General features: G+C 39.9%; 1 protein-coding gene across 3 annotated transcripts in view; it reads left to right on the top strand.

The window, feature by feature from the left end:
* grik2 (glutamate receptor, ionotropic, kainate 2) overlaps positions 1-13,948 on the top strand; it is a 272,974-nt gene that overhangs the window by 116,655 nt on the left and 142,371 nt on the right. The window lies entirely within an intron of this gene.

Below are 13,948 nucleotides of genomic sequence, written 5' to 3'. Positions count from 1 at the left end.
ACATCATAAATGCTACATGCACTTTATTCCCAGTATTGAAGTCTTGTCACACTTCAGATGTTATAATAATTTGGCATTAAGAAAGCAACTGGACAACAGATATTGCAAATAATGACAACAGTTAGAAACAGGACAAAAACAAGGCATTTTACCATGTGTTGTCCTCCGCCATTAAGCTGTGCTTGTCTTGGGTTCTGTCACCGCCTGTAAAGCCCCTGTAAAGCAGTTAGGATCTCCTCTGCTTTCCTTAGAGCGCTTTTGTCTTTCTCTCCCTAACTAACCCATGCACACACACATCCACATGCCTTTACAATTACAATCACAATTACAGTCATTTGGCAGACGCTTTTATCCAAAGCGATGTACGTATGGGGGCAGTTTTGGGATTCAGTATCTTGCCCAAGGATACTTCGGCAAGTGGCATGTGGACTGCCGAGGCCGGGGATCAAATCACTGACCTCCTGATTGGCAGACGACCGCTGTTTGGGACCCATATGCCATCTTGAATTCTCCCATTCACGTGGTCATGTCCGCCATCTTGCCTTATCTCTCTCTCCCCTCTCCTTCTCTCTCTTGCTCTCTCTTTCGCACTTACTAAGATATTAGTCTCTTACACTGGGATCACGTTAGACAGAGATTTCTTCAGGGCCTGGATGGACTAATGATTCTTTTAATGGACAGTGCTGTTTTAAGATGGTGATGCTTTAATATAGAGACTTTTTATGTCACCAAAAACATGCCAAAATGCATCGATTGCAAAGTGTATGGCTTTTAACTAGTTATACCTTGCTAGTTTTAGACTGAAGCTTCTACTTCTGCTTTAAATAAACTAGAAATCAAGCTGAAACATCAGAATTTCCCATATAGTCTGCCCTGCTATAGTTGCATGTCAGCAGCCCCACTCATATAACTGACAGTTGTGACACTGACACGCGTCCACATGTACACACACGCACACACACGTACACACACACACACACACACACACACACACAAACGCACCAAGTCCTGACTGTATACTGTGCTGGTGTAGTCTTGATATGTATGAAGAACAAGAAATGGAACTGCTCCATTGAAGAAAAAAATCGACAATATTCATCTCTTCTTTTCATGTCAGTGAAAATGAAGACAAATTTTGGACATTTTGCTTCTTTTTGTTTTTGGTCAATAGTATTGCATGTCACGACAAGTGTTTAACGACATTGGCGCGGTCTCATCATCATCTCGCCTTAATCACGGAAAAAAGAGTTGTTAGTTTTCAACAAGTTCAGCATACTTTAACAAAATTAACACTAATGAGTGTTTCTAAATGCCTGCATTTATATACACTCGCCTTAAATGTAATATTTGATGATCATTTAATTTTTTACTAACATGTTTGACCATATGTTTTTGCTACTTCTTTGACAAAATCTGTAAAACAGGAGCTGGTTTTTCCCACTACTATTCAATAAATACTGATACAAAATAAAAAATAGGACAAAAACATGATTATTACAGTACAGCCACAGAGTTTCTGTTACCAGACCAGTCATGAATGAGCTGCACAGGTTTTGAACATGTTTTAAAAACACAAAATGTGTCAGTAAAACAGCTTCAAATAATCCTGGAAATGTGGCTAAAAGTGGCTTTAGATGTTCTGCCTCTGAAGCACTGTCAGTTGACACTGAAACCAAAACAGAGGTGTGATGCAGCCATGGCTCAACCTGGCAGCAGCTGCATCCAGTGGACATGAGGGGTAAACATGCAACAGAAACAACAAAGAATTGGAGCATAAATAAGGTGGAGGGGCTCATGTATTGTGGAGTGTCTGCTTTCTGAGCCAGTGCAGACTCATGGGTTTGTACAAATAGAAGTGTATCTCTTCTCTGAGATGGACTAGTGACAAATATCTCCAGAGATGCTTCACAAAATACTGGCAGTGTCAGTGGGTCAGAAACCTGCAGTCCTCTACAGCCCACTGAAATACTGTAAGTGATGGAGGGCACATGCAGTTCTTACCTCACTTGAACAATGGGCTGAACTACCAAAAGGTTTGTGAATTTCTCTCCGTTTTAACTTTGCTGGTTTGCTGGTTTTTACAGCCATGAAGTCACTGAAATAAAGCATCGTTCAGGACATAATAGACTTCTTAGGGTAGATGTGGACTGAAGTGGACTCTCTTACTGTAACATCCAAGTGTCCTGAGGGAGTCAAATGGAAAAACCTTGGTGCCATGAGTTGTGAGCCCAGGGTGTGATAAGAAGAGTCTCTGTCACTGTGATCTGAAACTTCTCTGATCAGAGCACACTGCCTGTAATAACTGCTCCTCCACACTGCTTTCATACAGCTCTTATCTGGGAACCCTGCCAAAAAAAGTCAACCCACCAGAGACAAGGAATGGGAAGGAAAATAGAGTAAAGGAAGAGAGAAGAGAAATGAGATGAGGGGGATGAATAAAAAAGAATTTGAAAAAGAAGGACAGAGAGTGGGTGAAAGGAAGGCAGAAGTGAAATCAGAATCCTTGTGCTTTATTCCCAGAATGACTGTTGAGGTGTTAAATGTAAGGCCGATGCAGCTGCTTGGTCTGATTCCAGTTGGAAAGCACTTGCAGTTGCAGCGGCAACATGTTGACTGCTGATTGAAAACAGTGGCGTACCTCTGGGGAACAGATTCCCTTTTTTCCCCTTAAAAGAGCGAGATCTTGCTGAGTCATGTTTCTGGATTGATATTGGAGAGTGGGTGTTACTCAGTTTAAGCCCCTTTTGTTGGATTTGTGGCTCAATCAATACTGTTTCCCACTTGAGACCTGAAATGGACTGTGTGTGTAATAACTGTACCTTTTCAGAACACAAAAAGCTCAGAGAGTGCCTTTATAGCTACTAGCTTCCAGCACAAGCTGCTACATGGAGTCCTAGAGTCAATTTGATGTCTTAAGTCCATATAAGGAAGGTGAAACAAGGGAGAATAAAAGATCTCTCTCATCAACTTTGTGTTTATATTCATCTCTTTTACTCTCTCTGTAGAGAGTCATCAGGCGAGCTGAGCTGGGTGGTTATTTTTGGATCAGTGACAGGCGAAGATTTATGTGTGTGAGGAGTGTGCTGTGACCCTGCTCATCAGTGAATTAATGGCATATGAGTTTGAAGGTGGGGATTGATTAATTAGACAAATGGCAATCAGTCAGCAGCTAATGCATATTGACATGGTGAAAGGTTCTGTAAACGTTTGATTAACGGCTTCATTTGTGTGCTGTATTTACGGTTTTGTGTGCTTAAGTAGTGAACTGCTGATGTGCTGTAGCTTATGGACTGGCAGATCATGACAGATTGCACTGAATGAACAGTCCAGAGACTTCAGTTTCTCTCACTGCGCCTCCACTCAGCACCATTGTTTCACATTTAGTGGTTGAAATTGCAGTTTAAACAAGATGGCTTATTGCAGAATTCTAATGGGAGCCAAAGTTGCTGTAATGTTTAAATTTAGTGCTTAAGTTGCTTCTTCCCCTCAAACTGTTTTCTTTGCAGCTGGCAACAACTGACATAGCATTTAGTACTACAATAAAAGCCTATGCAATCAAACATTTGATCTATCCTGTCAGACGTGGACAAGACCACTTAACTGACAGTAAAACCAGAGTGTTCGTCAAAAGACTTTTTCATTCATTCATTCATCTTCTATACCGACTATCCCTTTCGGCGTTGGGGGGCTGGAGCCTATAATTTCATCATAGTCATTGTAATCAGCGGAGCTCAAGCTCCAGTTCAACTTTGGTGAACTTGAAACATGTATTTGTGTTGTATTTGTGTTGTTGACCAATTGCAAACTATCCTGACACTGCTGACCTTTGACTGAGCAGAACTAATTAGTCTAAGGAGGATGCTATTATGCTAAATGTTAGATAGCCCAATTAAGATATAACACTCCTCTACTGGATTGTAACCCTCTCCACAAAAATGATGTGGATTTATTGATGATCATTCATAAAATAAGAATGGATGGTACAATTACATGAAATTGCACAGTTGGTGATCCAGAGAGTATTTACTATGGCTGTGTCTGAAATCACTCCCTCCTTCACCTCATTAACTGCTCCCCATATAATAGACACTCAGTAGTTTATTCTGTGGTGAGCAGTAAATTGAGATTTCAGTGTGTGAATCATTATCATTTTGTGTCATCACTGACAGGTGATTTTCACACTCATAAAATGTGACATATTACATTGCGGGATTTTCAGCGGAAAGCACTGCACATGTCATGGCCACATCTGTTTTTCTTTCCATTGTAGGAATCTTGATATAGAGCATACATTTAATACTCATCTAAAATGGTAGTGCACTAGGTATAAGGAGTGATTCTGAACATGTAGATCACTAAAATTCCTGCACCACGCAATCTACAAGAATGTGCAAATGGATTTCGCTGTCTGTGGCCAGGCACTAATCCCTCTACTTAATTGGTGAGATAAGCAGCTTATATATCAGTGGATTTTGTCTTTTGGTGTCTAAGTCAGTTTTCACTTGCTAATTGTTGACTTTTTCTAAGATCATAGGTTGTGCTGGGAAGTTAGTAGTCACGTCAGTAACATTGTTAAATGTGCAGCAATGTGTTGCTGAAACTTCTGCTGTTGCTGATGAATGTGCAATTAACCTGACTTTTATGTGACAGTCCAACAGTGCCCCCAGCACTGTTTGCTGCTGAGTTTCAAACCATCAGTGATTGGAACCTAAGGATGTGGGGTCACTCTTGGGCTTGATCACATATTGTAACTGCTATGTGAAGAAATCCTAAGAAATCTACAAGATCTGTTGAGTTATTAAATGTCTAATGGTATGTTTTTTTTTTTTTTGGTTTGTTTTTTTTTCCCTTTCTTTTGTTTGATAAAGTTTTACTGTCTTGCAGTATTCAACAGTTCTCCACATGGAGAAATATAAATATAAATGTAATTACTGAATTCATTTGCAGTAATTCTTGTGTAACTTACTAATCCATACGTCAAAATGAGCTAAAAAGCTTTGTGTTTGTTAACACAGCTGTGCTGACCATCGAAATTCATTATGATTATGATCATAGCTTGATAAAATAATTTCTAACTCATGGAGCACTTGCTGGCTTCTTCTTATTCTAAACCAGATCAGACAGTATTGACAACCATGAGGTATCTGATATGAACTTGACAACAAATTAAAAACCACAAAGTGTTCTGTGTTTATTTCATTACATCTTCAAAGATTTCTAATATCACTGTCTCATGTGGTTTTGTTTCTAAATTCTCCCCTTGCTTACATGCCTGATCAGATAGTCTTTTCTCACCCAGCAGACCACCTAGCTGCAGCTTTTCACAGCGCCGCCTCAAACTGCATCCTGTGTCACAGCATCAAATCATGAAGATAAGTAAATAAACAAGTGGAATTTGGTTCAGGGACTGTTTTCTTTTTTTTTCTCAGACATCTTTGCTTGACAAACCAGGTAAACTAATTCTGCACCTCATTCCTTTATGCTGCCTTCCATTAACCTGGTGACGGAGAATCTGTGCCCTGAGTCGTGGCTTAACATGCACGACAAGAGTGACCTTACAAGCTCCAAGCTCTCATTACCATAATGTCTCTCCTTGTTAATTGCTTAAGCTGCTGTCTGATTCATTGTGTGCCCTGCAAAATTGAAACAGGTTCAAAAAAACACTCAGGGCATGACTGTAATTTCTGCATTTATATCTTTCTCATAAATTGGAAGGAGGAGACGTTAACTTTTACCCTCGTCCGAGCGAACCGGCTGACCCTTAAGTCATCAAGGTCGTCTCTTTGTTTGTTGCAGCTCCAAAACACAAGTTGGTATTCAAAGCCACAGCATCACCGCTGAATCATTTCTCTTCCCATATTACCATAAATATGCTATGCCTGTGGGTACATTTAAATGGGGCAATGATGGAAAGCTATTTCCTTTTTGACAGATATCATTTAAAGTCTGATCCAAACAGAGTTATAAAAAAAATGTCACACAGACATCAGACATATTCCAGGATTCATATTATCTGAGCATCACTCAAACAGGCATATGGTGGACATCGATAGGATGAGTCATATGAAAAATATGTTATTAAATAGCAGGAGGCTCTGCTCAAGGATTACCAGCCAAAAATGTATTAGCACTTTGCAATAAGTGCGTAGCTGCCAATAAATCTACTTACATTTACTTATATGTTCATTTTGATCAAGCATTAAAGCCCATTCTTACCATAAAAACTGTAGATCTGCACATGAATGCATATATAAAATCTGAATTAATCCTCTCCATTTTGTTGTTTATTTACTGTCAGGTGTGGCAAAAAAAGAGTCTCTTTTTGTTGTTATGGTCTATCTTAAGTTTTTGTTTTTTTCTTTTCATTTGTCTTTCAACTCTTTTCATTTCCTGCTCTAAATATATCATTTCCTCGCTCCGAAAAATAAATTAGAACTGTCACAGTGAAACTACTATTAAATAAAAATTTCAAAAACAAAATTTGTTGAGAGCTTTTCAGTGCACAGCCTTAATCTGTGCCTGGATTTTGTTCAGTCATCACTGACATTGTTTAACTATGACCTAAATATAGAATTTCAGACATGTGATGACAATAAAACAATCCATACTGATAACAAGTAAACCATCTCTGTGACAACTGAGCAAAATCCATCTGCTGATGAAGGCCATGAGATGTGGCTGAAAGCTCCAGTAAAAATACATAAAAATGTAATTGTAAAACAATTTTTTCAATTTTATTTTAGTTATTTTTTTACACCAAGGTTAAGAGTGAACATCTGAGAGATAATCTAGTATAGCAGCACAGTAGACAAAATCCTGAATAGTTCCTCAACTATCAAGCCACTGGCCTTTACATTTAGCAAATCTCTAGAGAGTGAAATGATACCCAACGATCTTCAAAACTGATGTAGTTCCTGTGTTTGACTCGGGAGCCCAAAGCTGATATAACGATTACTGCCTTACTGCCATGTTTCTCAAAGATTTTGGAGAAGTTGGTTTACAACAGAATGATGAAACATCTTCAGAAGTGGGATCCTGTATGAACACCAATATAGATTTAGGAAAAAACATTCTATAAACATGGCTGTGCTCCAACTGGTTGACAAAATGTATTCCGCTTTAAATTAAAATAACTATGCTTTAGGAATATTTGTTGACATAATATATCAACAAATATTCTTATAAGTGGTTTTACAACTGTATTCAGGTTCGTTGTTGAGCTCTCTCAGCCACAGACAGTTGTCTAATTAAACGAAACATTCTCATCAGGACAATATTTTCTCATTATAATAGTGTCTCTTGGCCTTGCAATGTATGTGAACAGTGCTTATTTTAATTTGAAACTGATAATTAGAAACTGATTAAAACCAAAAAGTTGAGTTATTTTCAGCATAATATAACATTACAACAGTAACGCATAGAGCCATGCTCTTGGTTGTAGGATATTTTGCTGTCACTGCGTTTTCAGTATCTTTTGTGGAATACAATTTTGTTTTGTTCTGGCAGCCATCATAAAGAGATAAATTGTTAAAGATCAATTTATTTCTCCAATAACATTGGTTGAGTGAGTGTGTGTGTGTGTGTGTGTGTGTGTGTGTGTGTGGTGGCAGGGGTGTTGGCATGGCAGAAAAAGAGATGAGTGAACTGGAATAGGACAAGGCTGGTGGAGGGATTGAGAGATGGGTTTTTCGTCTCTATCCTGCCTGTTCCTTTTTCAACCTGTCAGTCATGCTGTCTTGCTTGAGACCTCCCTGAGTGGCAGAACAGACTGGGGAACATGGCCTGGACTGGTTTAAGGGCTGAGTGTGTCGGACGGGGCGCAGTTTGGTTTGGAAGCTGTGTGGGTTTGTGTGTGTGACCTTGGCTGCTGGACCTGTCAAAGCACTTGTCAGAATACACAGGCAGGTTGACAGACCAGGAACCTGCCTGTGCGTGGCTGTCTGATAACCAGATCATGCTCCATGCACAGACGCAGAGTTTTTTGTGTTGCACTGTGAGATATGCCCTGATGAGGCCGGTGTTGTGGCTTTGAAATGTTTCCAAAGATTTTGTCTGGAGTTTCAGCTGTTGGAAGGAGTTTTTATTAGGGGGAGACGAATAATCGGTTATTCTACATTTTGGCTGTGGCGCCACACTTTGCACTGCGATGATGCTGTTAGACTCTGCCCTCCTCCGCCTATTAGATAGGGCTTCTCCCAGCTTGTTTTTTCCATCTGCTTCTCTCTGTGTGCATCAAGCCATCTCTCTGTCTGTCCCTCTATGGCTCACAGACTTGGAGCTGGCTCTGGTATTGTCCAAATGCAGGAAAAGGAATTTGGCTGTGACATGTTTCTGGAACATTATTCCAGCAGCTGGCACTACATGTGCAGAGACTGGCAGTGCTTGGCAGTGCTGGTGAGGATGAGGAGCAGTGACTCTGGTACCACAGGGTTCACCCGGAGAGCCGCTCAGTGTCTGCTGGGGTTTCTCTGAGCCCAGTGGACAGTGGGAGACAAGTCACTCTCTACAATGCTGACATGAGTGGGTTGAAGTTAGCAGTTTTGCCATCTCTGACTCCACTGTCATCAGAGGATAAATCTGAAGGACTGTGAATCTTTTAATGGGAAAGGAAAAACTGCTACACAGTTATTCTTTTTGCTAATCTTTTTAATATGTTTATTTATTCAATTCACTTCAGTTCAAGTTGTCTCGGGACACTTTCCATATAGAGCTGGTACAGACCAAACTCTTTATCTACAGAGACCCAACAATTCCCTCATGAGCAAGCACTTGGCGACAGTGGCGAGGAAAAACTTCCTTTTAACAAGCAGAAACCTCAGGCAGAACCAGGCTCTGGGTGGGCGGCCATCTGCCTCGACTGGTTGAGTAACAGTTCTAATAATAGTATCTTTAAAAAAAACAAACAAAACAAATCTAGTTGAACTGGTCACAACCGGTGAAGTTAGGTAACCAGTGCCATAGACTATATACTTGTATTTATTAAGCCAGTATAAAATGTAATAATTGATCTTGTTTTCCATTTGAGGTGTCCTGCCAACAATTCAGTACAGACACATTTGAAGAAAATTGTTCCTGTGCTCACAAGAAAACTCTTGTGAGCACAGTGCTGTACTGAGACGCATTGCGAATAAGAATTGCTCTTTTCCACTCTGTCTCAGAGGAAGGCTGCTGGGCAATGTCGTGATTTTGGTGTAGTGGCCATAATTGTCTTGGTGGATAACCAAATATACTGATTGTATATTGATATTCAGGAACTTACTCACAATTTGCAAATTTACTGTCACCTAAAACCAGTGTAACCATTGTGCTGTTACAAGGAACGTGCACCATTAATAGGAGTGCAGGTATATGGTATTTTTGCATAGTAATGAAAAATAAATTCAGGTGGAGATTGAAGAGAAAATCAGGAAGTAAAACATGAGAACAGCAAATGGGTTTGCAATAACATGTTCTCTTATGTAACAAGAAAGCTTCACTGTTGGCCATTTAGCATTTAATGACTGTTGCACATTCACCAACTTAGGATACAGGCAACTCAAGGTCTGTGCTGTATTCAAACTAGCCATTTAAACCAATAAGCAGTTACTACCACAATTATCTGCAAACACATTTATTCAAATGATGTTTTTCATTTCTGCAGTTTGTATAGCAGCATGACAGGGTTTTCAGGAGTGGGCTGCAGATTAGAGCATGTTCAAACAGGGCTTCAGCTCAACTCCTTTTTTTGGCAGGCCTGCATGAGTGGTGGCTCTGCCTTTGCAGCCATGTTGTCTAAGAAGTAATGCAAGGTAGCATTTTGAGTCTGAACTTTAGAGTACTGGATAAAGTGTTGTTATAGGGTCACTGAAATAATTTGACTGTTACAACAAGCATAAGGAGGGAACTTGCTACTTACATAATTAGACTAGCCAAGGAGAAGCAGCTGCGGCATTGTTCCTTTTTGTTTGTGTTAACAGTCAGACAGTCATTGGGAGTGAAACACTGAGGTGATGTTGGTGTGACTCCCACACTCAAAGAGGAGATATCCTAGGTGTCTTTGGTCTTGTTAAAGTTAAAAAGTTGAGTTTCAGCTCACCTTGAGGGGCTTGCAGACTATGAGGTGAGAATCATGTTCTCCAGTGTCCTCAATACCATACAGCCCACACTTCTAAGGGTCAAGTTGGAGCACACAGGGGTGGATCACCACCTCACAGCATGGATCATGAAGTACCACACCAACTGACCACAGTATGTGGAGATGTGGGACTGTGAGTTTTGAATGCTTGTTTGCAGCTTGGAGCCATGGACATTGAGATGGTGGAATCTTACGAGTACCTGTGTGCTCAACTGAAGACCAAACTGGACTGAACTAACAAAACATATGCACTATATAAGAGAGTTCAGAAGAGATTATATCTGCTGAGGAGACACAGGTCTTTTGGATTGCAGGGACACTCCTGAGGACCTTTTTTGACTCTGTGGTGGCACCAGCCATCTTCTATGTAGTAGCATCTCGACTGCTGACAGGAAGAGACTTAACAAGATGGCCAGCACTGTGTTGGGATGCCCCCTCAACCAGGTGGAGCTGGTGGGAGATAGCAAGATAATGGCTGAGCTATCATCCCTGATGGAAAATGTGTCCCAGCCCACACAGGATACAGGACAGCACTGGATAGCTCCCTCAGTGAAAGGCTGCTTTGCTTGCAGTGTGTGAAGAAGAGATTCCACAGGTCCTTTCTGCTGCTGCTGCTGCTGCTGGTGGTGGTGATTGAGGTTAGGCTTTTACACTTTACAATCAGCACTGCTCCCAGTTAACCACACACACCAAAACTGACAATTCCTTTATGTGCAATATTAGTGTATACTAAACAGGGCAATATGAACATTTCCTATCAGCAGTAATGTTAATTAAATCACTGTCTATTTTACTTATATTGTTTACTTATTTATCATATCTTACAATTTTTACTGATGCTTCCTATTATTACACTATCCCCTTTTCTTGCTGTAACACAGCAAACTTCCGTGCATTATGATTATTATTATTATTACATCGAAAGACATAGTCGCAACTTTCTACAACTAACAAGGTACCCTTTTATATTTTATATGTTTATATGTAGCAACTAACAGCTGTATTAATTAAAGTTTAAAAGAAAAATATAGTTTTGAACACACCATTAGTGAATATGAAGAAAACATTCAAGGAACATTCAAAAAACACAAAGTAAATGTCTCTGTGTGTTTTAAGAGTGTGCTTTGTGTTTTTCTCATTTTATATGTAGCAGCTGTGTAGGTAAATCTGAGTTTTACCGTCACTCATAGTCTGCAGGAGCAGCACCCACAGCTGGACTCCCAGCAGCGTCATCGTTATGTTCCTGCCTAAACAAACATCACTTTAGATTGGGTTACTGAAAAATACAGCCATAATCTGGATTTTGGAAACATCAGGTAACACTGACTGATAACTCCTCAACATACAGAAACTTAATAAAGACGAATGATACAACATACAACTTATTACAATTAATTCTTTGGTCTTTAAAATGTGACAAAACATTTTTCAATTCCCAGAGCCTAAATTAACATCTTGAGTTGTCTTGCCTTTATTTGATAATGCAGTGGAAAATAGACAAGAAGAGGGGAAGGGAGTAGGGATGACATGCAGCAAAGTGCCCTGGTGAGCTATCTGGACACCCCCCAAACTCAAAAATATTCTTATTACAATTGTATACAACAGAGAAAAACAGAAAATTCTCAAAGGTGCTGGATCAAGTGAATGTTTGCCATTTTGGCTTGACAAATCACTTCAATTATTGCTCAGTGATTATTTTTGATTATATTTTATTTTGTTCATTCATAACAGCCCATTCAGGTGTGATTAGAATAGACATGAGAATGCGTTGTGAGAGGATAATGTACACCCTCCAGCCATTCAGAATCAAGTATTCTCCAGCTTCTTATTTTACTAAAGTTATCTCACAGCTGCGTGGCAGTGGAATTTGAAGTACAACCTCATTTGAAAAGTCTGCCGTTAGAATGTGTTCATGTCAATGACACTTAACTGGTCAGAAAATGTTAATGCTGTGTTTAAAAAGGCATAGTCCAGGATATTTTTCCTCAGCAAAATGTAAGGTAAGTAGGAAGCTTTTAAATGTTTTCTACTCAGTGTTTTGGCCAGTGTTTTGTTTGTGCTGAGTGAGTGAAATATGTCCATTTGCTGCCCCTCCAGTGGAGAAAATGTGATTCAGTAACATATAGGCTGCCCTTAATGCTAGAAAATTAGTTGGCCTATACTTGTCTCTAAATGGTTATATAAATAATAAGCAAGTCAGTAAAGTTATCAGGACCAATTAAAAGAATTGCTGAGCAATTATGGAGGAAGGACAGTTGATTCAGGTTATTGGGTCTAGCAGGGAAATAGATCTGTGCATCATCGGCATAACAGTGATATAACGCGTCCTGAAAGTGGCTAAACAAATGACCCAGGGGAGCATGTACCATGAGGACTGATCCAAGGACTGACCCCTGAGGGACACCACACAACAGGGGAGCTGAGGAGGACCTGATTGTTGATACAGATGATATAGAATATGTATTTGTCAAATAGGAATGAAACCATTTTAAAGCTGTACCAGAAATGGCAACACAGTCATGCAATCTGTCGAGTAACATGACATGATCTAGTAGGATGAGAATGGAGCATTCACCTTTGTCTGCATGCAGAAGAATGTCACTGCATGTCAATATAATTTCCTGTATGTTTTATTAGAGAGGTGCAGTAGCTATACTTTAAATCTTAATCAGATCATAAAACAGTTTTAGTCTTAAACAGGGTGTACAGGGTTTCTGTGCACTATATCCCCAGCTGCATACAGCATTTTTTTTACTCTTGCCCATCAGATTGCTTGAGTCTGCCAGTGGATATCTGTCTGTGTATCTATCTAATTGTAAGAAAGTGATGAACCTATGTTGTGGGAAAGTAATATAGACATGTGTATTTGCTTGCATTCAAATGGCGCTGTTCAGCAGCCAAATGCTGCCACTTTTGACTTCTCTACTATGAAGGTGATCAATAGCAAGAATACAGAAAAATGATTTTTTTGGAGCAAGGAAATATGAAAAATATGAAAAATATGCTCTGTTTGATACTCACACAAAACTATGGAATGCATCTGTCTTTATTATCATCCCTTTAGTAGTGCCAAAAATGAACACACTGACCTGTTGTGTTTCCAAAAAATTCTCTTTCTCAGCAAATGCTACTATGCTTTTTTTTTAATAGAATATCAAATATCTGTTAGGGAAAATGGGATCTTATGGCCAGTGGACTTGTCTTTTTAACTTCTCCTTTAGAGTGTTAGGGGTGTGACGTACCGTACAGTCTGTAATGAGCTGGTTTCAGCTTGGTCATTGCCACAAGCCATCATTAAATCTGTTACCCATGGTGCAATGTTCCTGACAGTGTGCAGCGGCAGTCTAACTGAGCTACATGCAGTGGATCAGAGGTTACCAAGTCACAGTGGTGGAGAGGGTGTGGTGTGTTGTGTTATGATTGTTAGGAAGAGAAATAAATTTGAGAAATATGTTCAGTTCACACATTGACAGAGTGTTTCTGTGCCAGCTAGATGCACACATGGACTAACCTTCAGTCTGCTAGTCCGCAACCTCTGGAGAGCCTTGGAAACAGATGAATGGCTGTTGTACTCTGCAACACCATGTTTACACTTGCTTCAGGTCACTGTTGGCAGCTTATCAACTGCCTCTATACACGATAGTATAGTGTTCGCTATAGTTCAGATTACAGTACGCTTGCCATATTAAAGCCTACAGCTAATTCTAAACTCCTCTGATTGAACAGTGTGCACACTGCCAACATTCTGGTCCCGCCCAGGCTGAGAAAGTTTGCAGACGTATGAAGTTGTGCTCAGAGGGTCCTTAGAGCAGATTCCTTTCTCTGCTCATTATG

The sequence above is a fragment of the Chaetodon auriga genome, chromosome 8, assembly GCF_051107435.1.
Source record: "Chaetodon auriga isolate fChaAug3 chromosome 8, fChaAug3.hap1, whole genome shotgun sequence".
In the NCBI taxonomy this organism is placed as follows: Eukaryota; Metazoa; Chordata; class Actinopteri; order Chaetodontiformes; family Chaetodontidae; genus Chaetodon; species Chaetodon auriga.
This window is presented reverse-complemented; position numbering and strand designations above follow the sequence as displayed.